Below are 9,955 nucleotides of genomic sequence, written 5' to 3'. Positions count from 1 at the left end.
GCAGATGGAAGAAGGTGGTTCTAGTAACGGTTTTAATGTGGGGGATAAAAGACACGTCCTGATCAAAAATAACACCAAGATTTTTAACATAAGAGCTGGAGGACAGATTAATACCATCTAGAGGAAGTGAAAGACTTGAAAATTTATTCCTAAGATGCTCAGGTCCAAAAACCAAAACCTCAGTCTTGTCTAAGTTTAGAAGTAGAAAATTTAGGGTCATCCAGGTTTTTATGTCTTTAAGACATGCTTGTAGTCTAAGTAGCTGATTGGATTCATTGGGTTTCGTGGACAAATATAATTGTGTATCATCAGCATAACAATGAAGATGTATCCCATGATGTGTAATTTTACCTAATGGAAGCATATATATAGTCAAGAGTAGACAAAAAAAGCAAGCTTTATTACATGAACATGTTGGAATTGAATACACCAGACTGCGTAGTGTTGCCAAAAGATGCTTGTAAATGTAAACAGATAGATGAAGTACCGTATTTCTTGGACTATAGCGCACACTTAAAATCCTTTAATTTTCTCAAAAATTGACAGTGAGCCTTATAATCAGGTGTGCCTTATGTATTCATTCTGGTTGTGCTTACTAACCTCAAACCAATTTTATGTGGTACAGCTGAACTATGTTGAGAGTTATTGTGAATGTGTTCAATAAATTTTGCCTTATCTGACTGTTTTGCTTAATACGCCTTATAATCCGGTGTGCCTCATGTATGAAAACAGACCCGTTCACTGATATTGCACCTTATTATCTGAAAAATATGGTAGTTCAGAAATCAGAAACGTACCGAAAAAAGGACAAATATATGCATTCACTGACAAAAAATCTTCTTCATCTGGAATATTTTTCACCCCAAGGCCAATAAAAAGATAACTACTAGATAGCTACAGTTCCAACAGATCAGTATAATTTAGCCTCTTCAGCACATGTGGATCTGAACAAGGTCCTCCATGTGGCTGTTACATTTCATTCACAATTTTACCCTGCCATCATCTTTTTACTTTTCTAATTTAGATGATGAATCATTGAGCATCAGGCTCGCGTATTCAATTCGTTTCATTGTTTTTCAGTTTAAAATCTAAACAGGGATACAATGAGCAATGAGCATGACAATCGTTTTTCTTCCTTTGTATGGTTTCAGCAGTGTATGGTTGCACAGATGGAAAAAGCGATCACACAATGAGTACAATGAGGACTTAAGAAAGACAAATAGTTATGGAGCTGCTGCCAAGCTGTTCACAAAAGGCGTCGGTCTGATGGTGAGTTGGAGAATCAGAAATTGTCCCACGTTGGAATATGTTGGAGTGAAGCAGTGTTAGACCGAAAAAGAGAAACACTTTGACCGTTCTGTCTGATAACGTGTTACTAACTCGGAATGCTCTTTTCTGCCACTAAAAGAAATATGAAGGGGGATCATTATAGTAAAGGGGGGGTGGGGGGGGACTACCTTTACCTCTCAGCCAGGCTCAAGAGCAGCTCCGACAATGGAACAGCATAACGCTCCCTTTCATTTTCTTTGAAAAGACTGATTACCTGTGGCCATCACTCAAAAAGTTAATCAATTGTAAATGTTCCTCCAGTAATCGTTTTCTGAGAGTTTCCTTAAAACCCATTCAGTGTGATATTTTGCTAACAGACAAACGCACATAAGTGGCACAGGCAAATACAATAAAACCTGCCCTTCATGTCAGCAGGCAATTAAAAAAAAAATGTATTAACCAGGCTACAATGAGATTTTGCCCCACAGTTCATTAACGATTAACGCTTGAGGTAAAAGTATGCGCACCCATGCAGATTTGACTTTTAGCTTTGCATGTTCCAACAGACAGGATATCATACTCACATCGACTCAGTTGGAGGGCTGGATCAAAAACATAAAACCAACATGTCTGCTTTGAAATTCTGAGCGTGTTCAATTAGTATTCAGCACACAGCTCCGCTGGACCACTGTTCACTTTACGATGTGTTGCAGAGTTTGCAGTTTGACGTTTTCTCATGGTACTACAAGCACTGTTGTTTTTCTGTGAAGTAAAAAAGAAGAATAGCACTCTTCTAATGTAGACTTGTGACTCCAGCTGGTTTTTACTACCACTGTCTTCTAATTTCCATTAAATGCCCATTGAGATGATTGCATGCACGTCCCACTGAACCTTCATTTGCTCTGCATCATGTTGTACCACACAGCGTTTAATAGGATCTGATGAGTGTCTGTTTGTTTAAAGGGTTTGATGCTCTGCGTTGTACAAGAGACTGAAAATAACAGCAGATCATTAAATGAGGAGCGTATTCCTTTTCATTTATTCTCTCGCTTGTTTTAGGCCAAGTGTCTAAACGCTACATTTTAACCAGAAATATTTGACGTTAATGCTCCTTTAAGAAGACAAAATTATTGTTATTATTATTATTATTGGGGAGTGGTGGTGCAGAGGTTAGAGAAGGTGGTTCTGTGATTGGAAGGCCGCTGGTTCAATTCACCGGATCGACAACATAAAAAATGTGGGTGGAAAAGGTGAAGCACCCACACCTGCCTCCACTCTCATTTGCCCCACTCTGGGCCCTTGAGCGAGGTCCTTAACCCCCACCATCTGCTCCCGCGGGCACCCTAGATAGCAGCTCTCTGCTCCACACAGAGGGCTGTGGTAGCTCGATGTTTTGTGGTCGTGTCAGGAAGGACATCCAGTGTAAAAACAATTTGCCACGTCTTCGTGCGAGTTAGTTCGCTGTGGTGACCCCTGAGGAAGGAAGCAGCTGAATCTTTTTGTAGTATTTGCAGAAATACACAATCTACCACACTGACACATTCCAATTTTAACAACGATAAAATTCTAAGTTGCAATTCCTTAGAAAATTTCTCTGAAATTCACTTTGACATACTTTTCATTTTTTGTCTGTTTGTGGTTCTGTCAGCTTTTAGCGCCTGACAGTTTTGGTTGTTACGATTTAGGTATTTGCATAATTTTGTAGGTGTAGTTTTGCAAACCTTTGTTTAGCTTATTTGGGCTTTATCTTCTGTTTTTCTAATTTTAGATTTAGCTATAATTTTGTCCATTTTAGCTTAACTACTTTTAGCTTTATCTATTCCATCCATCCATCTTTACCTGCGTCTTCCTTTTAGGGTCATGGGGGTCACTGATGTCCATATCCAGCAGTCCCTGTGCGAGAGGTGGGGACACGCAGGCCTCCAGTTCATCACAGAGCTTTATCTATTGTTTTGCAAATTATAGTTTTTAGCTACAATTTTGCTAAAACTAACTTTAAGCTACTGTTTTGCCAATTCAGCATTTTAGCTATAGTTTTCATTTTGACATCTTCTTTCAAGCTTTTAGCTGCCAATTTGATAGTTTTAGCATTTAGCAAAAGTGTTGCAGATAGTGCTTATAGTAATGGTTTTACTGATTTTAGCTTTTAGATAATACTTTGCTAGTTTTAGCTTTTAACTACAGTTTTTCTACAACTACTGTAACTTTTAGGTGCTGTTTATGTAATTTACCATTTTTCTATAGTTTTGTTAATTGTAGCTTTTAAAAACAGTTTTTTTCTAATAGTAGCTTTGTCTACTATTTTACTAATTACAGCATTTAGCAACATCATTGCTGATTGTTGCTTCTGTTTTGCTTGTTTTAACTTTAATAATCCAAGAAATTTCAGCAAAGTCATTCAGGACAGCATTTCTATAGGAAGTGCAAGTTCTCTAGTTTCGCTATTGAAAAGCTAACTAAAATGTTACATTTTTTGAGCTTTTGTTGAAGGAGCTTGCTTCTTATTATAAATGCAGCATAACGTCAAACATCAAAGAATCACATTACGTTGTGATTTTACTCTAAAATGTTCCCACAATATACAAGGAATCACAGTTATACTGTGAAATATTTAGTAAATGGCTATAATTATCCTGACATTGAGCCTCATACTCCTCCTTTTCAGACAACCTTCCAGGATAATACACACAACTAATACAATGCTCATGCTCTAATTGGAGGGCAGGACTCAAATCTTCCATCTGAAATTACTGTCCTCGTTGCATTGCTCCTAACATTTTCATTCCAGGCATGTTCTCCTAATCTGCACAATTACAGCTTATGGGCTTCACTATAGATGTACCCCTGTATGTGCAAAGGATACAGGCTTTACTATTCACCTATTCTGGAAGAGATAATTGGTCCCTCTGTGGCCAAAAACTAGTGATGAACCATATATAAATATATATGTATAAGCAGAGACAGGCTCTGTTGTAGCCATGGTTACTAGGAGTTACAATGATACCCCAATTCTATTCAAGCAAATATGCATCAGTGAAACCATAAATCCTCCATGCCTCTGTCTGCACACGTCTCACAGCTGGCTTTAAAGCTCACCTTCTCTATATCCTGAGCTGCTTTCTTCTCCTTCTGATTTTTCTCTTTTGACCTTATTGTGAAAAGTCAATTTTGGACAAATAAACACGCCTTCTAAAAATAAAAAAAAAGGAAAGAAAAAATAGGACAGCTGCAGTATATGTTGAATATTATCGATTTGATGTGTTGTGGTTCCTGCTGAGACAAATCTTTAAAAGCCAAAGCAAGTTGAAAGAAACACAACCTTGGTGCTCCTTTCAGTCACTCAAAAATCTTGGAACCTTTCGGTTGAATCAAAAATGTCATTCGGTGCCACACAACGCAACACAGCTCTGTCAGCGCCTGCGTTCATGTATTTGTACGTCCTCTGGAGAAATAATAAGCTTCACTCTGATCCATTGGCAAGATGAATATTGACTGTGTTGTCAGAGAGGCAACAGCTGAAATAACAACTGAAATCTGCTGCGGCAAACACACAAATCTTGCAATGTCTACAGTAATAAACACTTTACTATATCCACATCATGTCACTGTAAAACAAATACCATACAAAAACCTAAATAACTTTTCTTTTTTATTTGTTTTTTGTCCAGCATCTCTCTCATTCTGTTTGTAGCTGTTAGCATAGCTACTCACAAACCACTGGATGTACTTTGTATTATAATGAAGCATTCAGAAAATAAACATCAGGTTGACTACAACCATTACTTAATTTGTAAACTAAATGATGCCAGAATGCAAATAGCATGAGGTGGAGGCTGGGAGCCCTCCCCCAGGAAAGTTTAAATAAAGTAGATGTCATTTCCTGCATTTTGGTGTATTTTAATGGGTTGTTAAACATCTACGTTTATCTACATTTGTAAACACTTGATTGAATAACTATTTTAGAGAGCAAAAAGAAGTAGCCTGACCAACATCTCCCCTTGTTTGAATAGAGCACGTGCCACTTCTCTCAAGCATCCTAACACCTGCTCCAGTATCTCCATTGCCGCTGCCCCCATGTGCGCAGTTATTTAGTTGTACAATGAGAAGACTTTTTTTATTTTAAATGAAAGTAAATTGGACACTTTGGCATGATGGTCTAACAGGAGTTGATAGAGGAGAGAGTGGGCACCGGCGGCCATCTTAGCACCAGCAAACTGTTTTTTCCCACTGTGGAGTGGGAATCAGTTTGTTTTGTGGTTGGCTCCTCAAATTGAAGAAGTCCTTTGGATGGACGAAACGTCTCGGCAATAAAGGAAACTGTTCAGATGACCTGGCTGAACATTGTTGGATTTTTACCTGGATTATTGAACATGAACTTTGGTAAATTGGACTGTCTTTCCGACATTTGGATCGCTTTTATTTTGACAAATTGACACTGTTGTTTTGATCTGTGACGTACGTAACGTGATCACCCATCAAACATTTCACTCATTGTATTTTCAATAATCAAAATTTGATTAATGCTCCACTTAAACTGTAAAACTGATTTGCAATTTATTTGTGCTGTTTAATTATATTTTTGTGTTTTTAATTAAATTGTCCATGTCTGTACTTTTATGGGCGGAGATTTTTTTATGGGTAGAAGTGGAAATGCTTACTTGAAGGTGCAGCTCATATGTGATATTAGGAAGCTCATATGCAGTTGTTATGTTTAAAATGAGTGTTTATGTAATTATTTTCAGATTACATATCCAATATAGGTTTTATTTGTTCAATACAGTCACATTTGTTCATAATTTTATTATTAGTAAGCATGAGAGTTACCGGATCCAAGCAAACAGTTACCAGACATTCACTACGCACCCTGTCAAAATAAGAGCATCCTCAAATCCTGTTCTGGCAAGATCCGGCTCAAATTAAGTCCTGACTACAACTGTTTCACTTTTGGACCCAACTTATTTCAAGATGGCCACAGCTAATGAACCTTAACCTTTACAAAAAATAATGTAGTAGTAGCTGAGAGTCATTCATACTCACAGCTTCATTTTGTCTTGTTTCTCTTGTGATCTTCAGTTAAAATTAGATTTAGTTCAAACACTTAAACCATTTGATTGATGTTTTTGAAACTTTATGGTCTGGGGTAAAGTTTACACTTTCAAACATCCTGTTAAAGGTCCTGCTCATTCCCTGGACAGCATCACTGAGAAACAAGATGAAAGTGGCACAGTCCTCTCGTGCTTTTGGTTTTATGTGCCATTGTAAAACAGCAACAATTCACTGTGGCAACACGCCCGCTCATGACCTTCCACTTACAAAGCTTCTGTCTCATTAAAGCCATTTTTCTGTAGAGTCCTGACTGTTCAGCTAATTGGCCAAACTGCAAACTCTTTGTGTGAAGCGGGCCAAACCAGCCACTTGGCAAGCGTAATGTAAAAATGTTCACATGAAATATGGTCCTGCAGGAGTAGAAAAACCTGTGCAACAAACTGTTTTTTATGTATATCAGGAGAACTGGCTGTTTTGGGGATTTCCATTTTGATCAAATTGCACACAAATTGCCATTTAGCACAACCAGGAAGAGGAAAATACCAAAAAGCTCATGTAGTACTTCTGCACTTATCTCTTCACAGACCACAGAAATGTCTGTAACAGACATTTTTACAGATACTGCACTAAAATTTGGTGTGAAATGCTAGGACTTTATTTGAATTCATCATTTGATATGTAAAAATAAGTTGATGTTTTGTACCCAAAAGTGCAGAGCAGCAGGTAGTAGACAGGCACATTTCCAAATGGGCAGACCTTATACAGGTGCTGGTCATCAAATTAGAATATCATGAAAAAGTTGATTTATTTCAATAATTCCATTCAAAAAGTGAAACTTGTATATTATATTCATTCAATACACACAGACTGATATAGTTCAAATGTTTATTTATTTTAATGTTGATGATTATAAATGACAACTAATGAAAACCCCAAATTCAGTATTGCAGAAAATTAGAATATTGTGAAAAGCTTCAATAGTGTAGACACCTGGTGCCACACTCTAATCAGATAATTAACTCAAAACACCTGCAAAGACCTTTAAATGGTCTCAGTCTAGTTCTCTGGGCTACACAATCATGGGGAAGACTGCTGACTTGACAGTTGTCTAAAAAAATGACCATTAACACCTTGCACAAGGAAGGCAAGACACAAAAGGTCATTGCTAAAGAGGCTGGCTGTTCACAGAGCTCTGTGTCCAAGCACATTGATAGAGAGGTGAAGGGAAGGAAAAGATGTGGTAGAAAAAAGTGTACAAGCAACAAAGATAACTGCACCCTGGAGAGGATTGTGAAACTAAACCATTTCCAAAATGTGGGGGAGATTTACAAAGAGTGGACTGCAGCTGGAGTCAGTGCTTCAAGAACCACCACGCACAGACATATGCAAGACAAGGGCTTCAGCTGTCACATTCCTTGTGTCAAGGTTCTCTTGAACAAGCGACAGTGTCAGAAGCGTCTCGCCTGGGACTGCTGCTGAGTGGTCCAAAGTTAAGTTCTCTGATGAAAATAAATTTTGCATTTCCTTTGAATCAAGGTCCCAGAGTCTGGAGGAAGAGAGGAGAGGCACAGAATCCATGTTGCTTGAGGTCCAGTGTCAAGTTTCCACAGTCAGTGAGGGTTTGGGGTGCCATGTCATCAGCTGGTGTTGGTCCAATGTGTTTTCTGAGGTCTAAGGTCAACACAGTCATCTACCAGGAAGTTTTAGAGACTTCCTGCTTCCTGCTGCTGACCAACTTTATGGAGATGCAGATTTAATTTTCCAACAGGACTTGGCACCTGCACAATGTGCCAAAGCTTCCAGTACCTGGTTTAAGGACCATGTATCCCTGTTCTTAATTGGCCAGCAAACTCACCTGATCTTAACCCCATAGGAAATCTATGGAGTATGGTGAAGAGGAAGATGTGATACACCAGACCCAACAATTCAGAAGAGCTGAAGGCCACTATCAGAACAACCTGGGCTCTCATAACACCTGAGCAGTGACACAGACTGATCCCCTCCATGACACAACACATTGATGCAGTAATCCAGGGAAAAGGAGCCAAAACTAAGTATTGATGCTGTACATGTTCATACTTTTTATGTTCATACTTTTCATGCTCATACTTTTCAGTTGGCCAACATTTCTAATAATCTTTTTTATATTGGTCTTAAGTAATATTTAAGCTCTCTGAGATACTGAATTTGGGGTTTTCATTAGTTGTCATTTATAAACATCAACATAAAAAAGAAATAAACTGTGTGTAATGAATGAATATACAAGTTTCATTTTTTAAATGGAATTACTGAAATAAATCAACTTTTTCATGATATTCTCATTTTATGATCAGCACCTGTATACGAGGACCTGACAGCACCTGAGTAAAGCCAGGCAGTCTAAATCTAATGGGAATATTAGCAAGTGAGAACAGACTGCTGACAGGTGTGCGTGTGTGACAAATAGTACAGGCTGAGGAAAACAATGAGCAGAAACATGAAAATCAAAAACCTAAAACTGCCAAGCTAAGTAAGAAAACAAAATGACGGAGAACATCTAATAAACTAATAGAAGAATCTGTCAAAATATCGAACACAGAAACTGCAGAAACTCAAAAGGCAAACTAAACCATAATGAACCACAAATCCCCTAAACCTTTGTCACACAATGATCTCCCCACAACATTATTTTAATAAGCCTTCACATTGACGGCTGCATCTGAGTAAAAAATCTGTTTCCTTGAGACTCTCATCATCATTTCCATTTCTGCCTATCTTATTTGTCCCGTGTGAGAATGTTGCGTGCTATTAAATGACAGAAATTCATGAATCCTGCTCAGGCATATAAACGGATCATTACCAGCAGAACAAGACAAGGCTAAAATTTTGATGACAGCTCTATTTTCTCATTTAAATCTGCATCTCCCTGCGGCTTCCTCACCACCGACACCTGCAGTTCCACTTACGAAGCCTCGTGTATTTATTTTTCCTTCAGAGAGAAAAGGTATGACATTATCATAGAGTTTGGTGATCAAAGCATTATATATTGTTTTATTAAATAGAGAAGCAAATCACTGACTGATGTTGTGGAGAAAAAAGAGAATGTGGAAGTAAAGAGATAGAACGAGCTATTTCATGTATTCTTACCACTTTAAAAAAACGCTTTCAACTATAAACTAATGCAGAAAAATAAGTTAGAAGTGTACATCTGAACATGTTGAGCTGTCAGCGTAGGTGCAGCAGGTGGTTAATTGCTTTAGGACAGATAGAAAACATCTGTCAGTAAAGTTTTACACATTAAAAGGTGAGAAAACCTTTTTGAAGAAAGAGGGAACTTTGTTTTTTCAAGACAAAAAATCTGAAACGCTTTAAAAACTTGTTACAATAAAAAGCCAAGGAAATATCTATTGATTTATTCTTCTTCTTTCGGCTTTTCCCTCTTCAGGTGTCTCCACAGTGAGTCCTCCTCCTCCACCTCACCCTGTCCTCTGCATCCTCTGTCCTCACTCCATCTACCGCCATGTCCTCTCTAACTGCATCCATATGTCTCCTCTTTATCTTTTTCCTGGCAGCTGCATTTCTAGCATCCTTCTACTAATATACCCACTGTCCCACCTCTGGACATGTCCAAACCACTGTCCCTCCTCTGGACATGTCCAAA

The sequence above is a fragment of the Nematolebias whitei genome, chromosome 21 (assembly GCF_014905685.2).
Source record: "Nematolebias whitei isolate Nwh7 chromosome 21, NemWhi1, whole genome shotgun sequence".
Taxonomy (NCBI): Eukaryota; Metazoa; Chordata; class Actinopteri; order Cyprinodontiformes; family Rivulidae; genus Nematolebias; species Nematolebias whitei.
Note: the sequence above shows the minus strand (reverse complement) of the source record.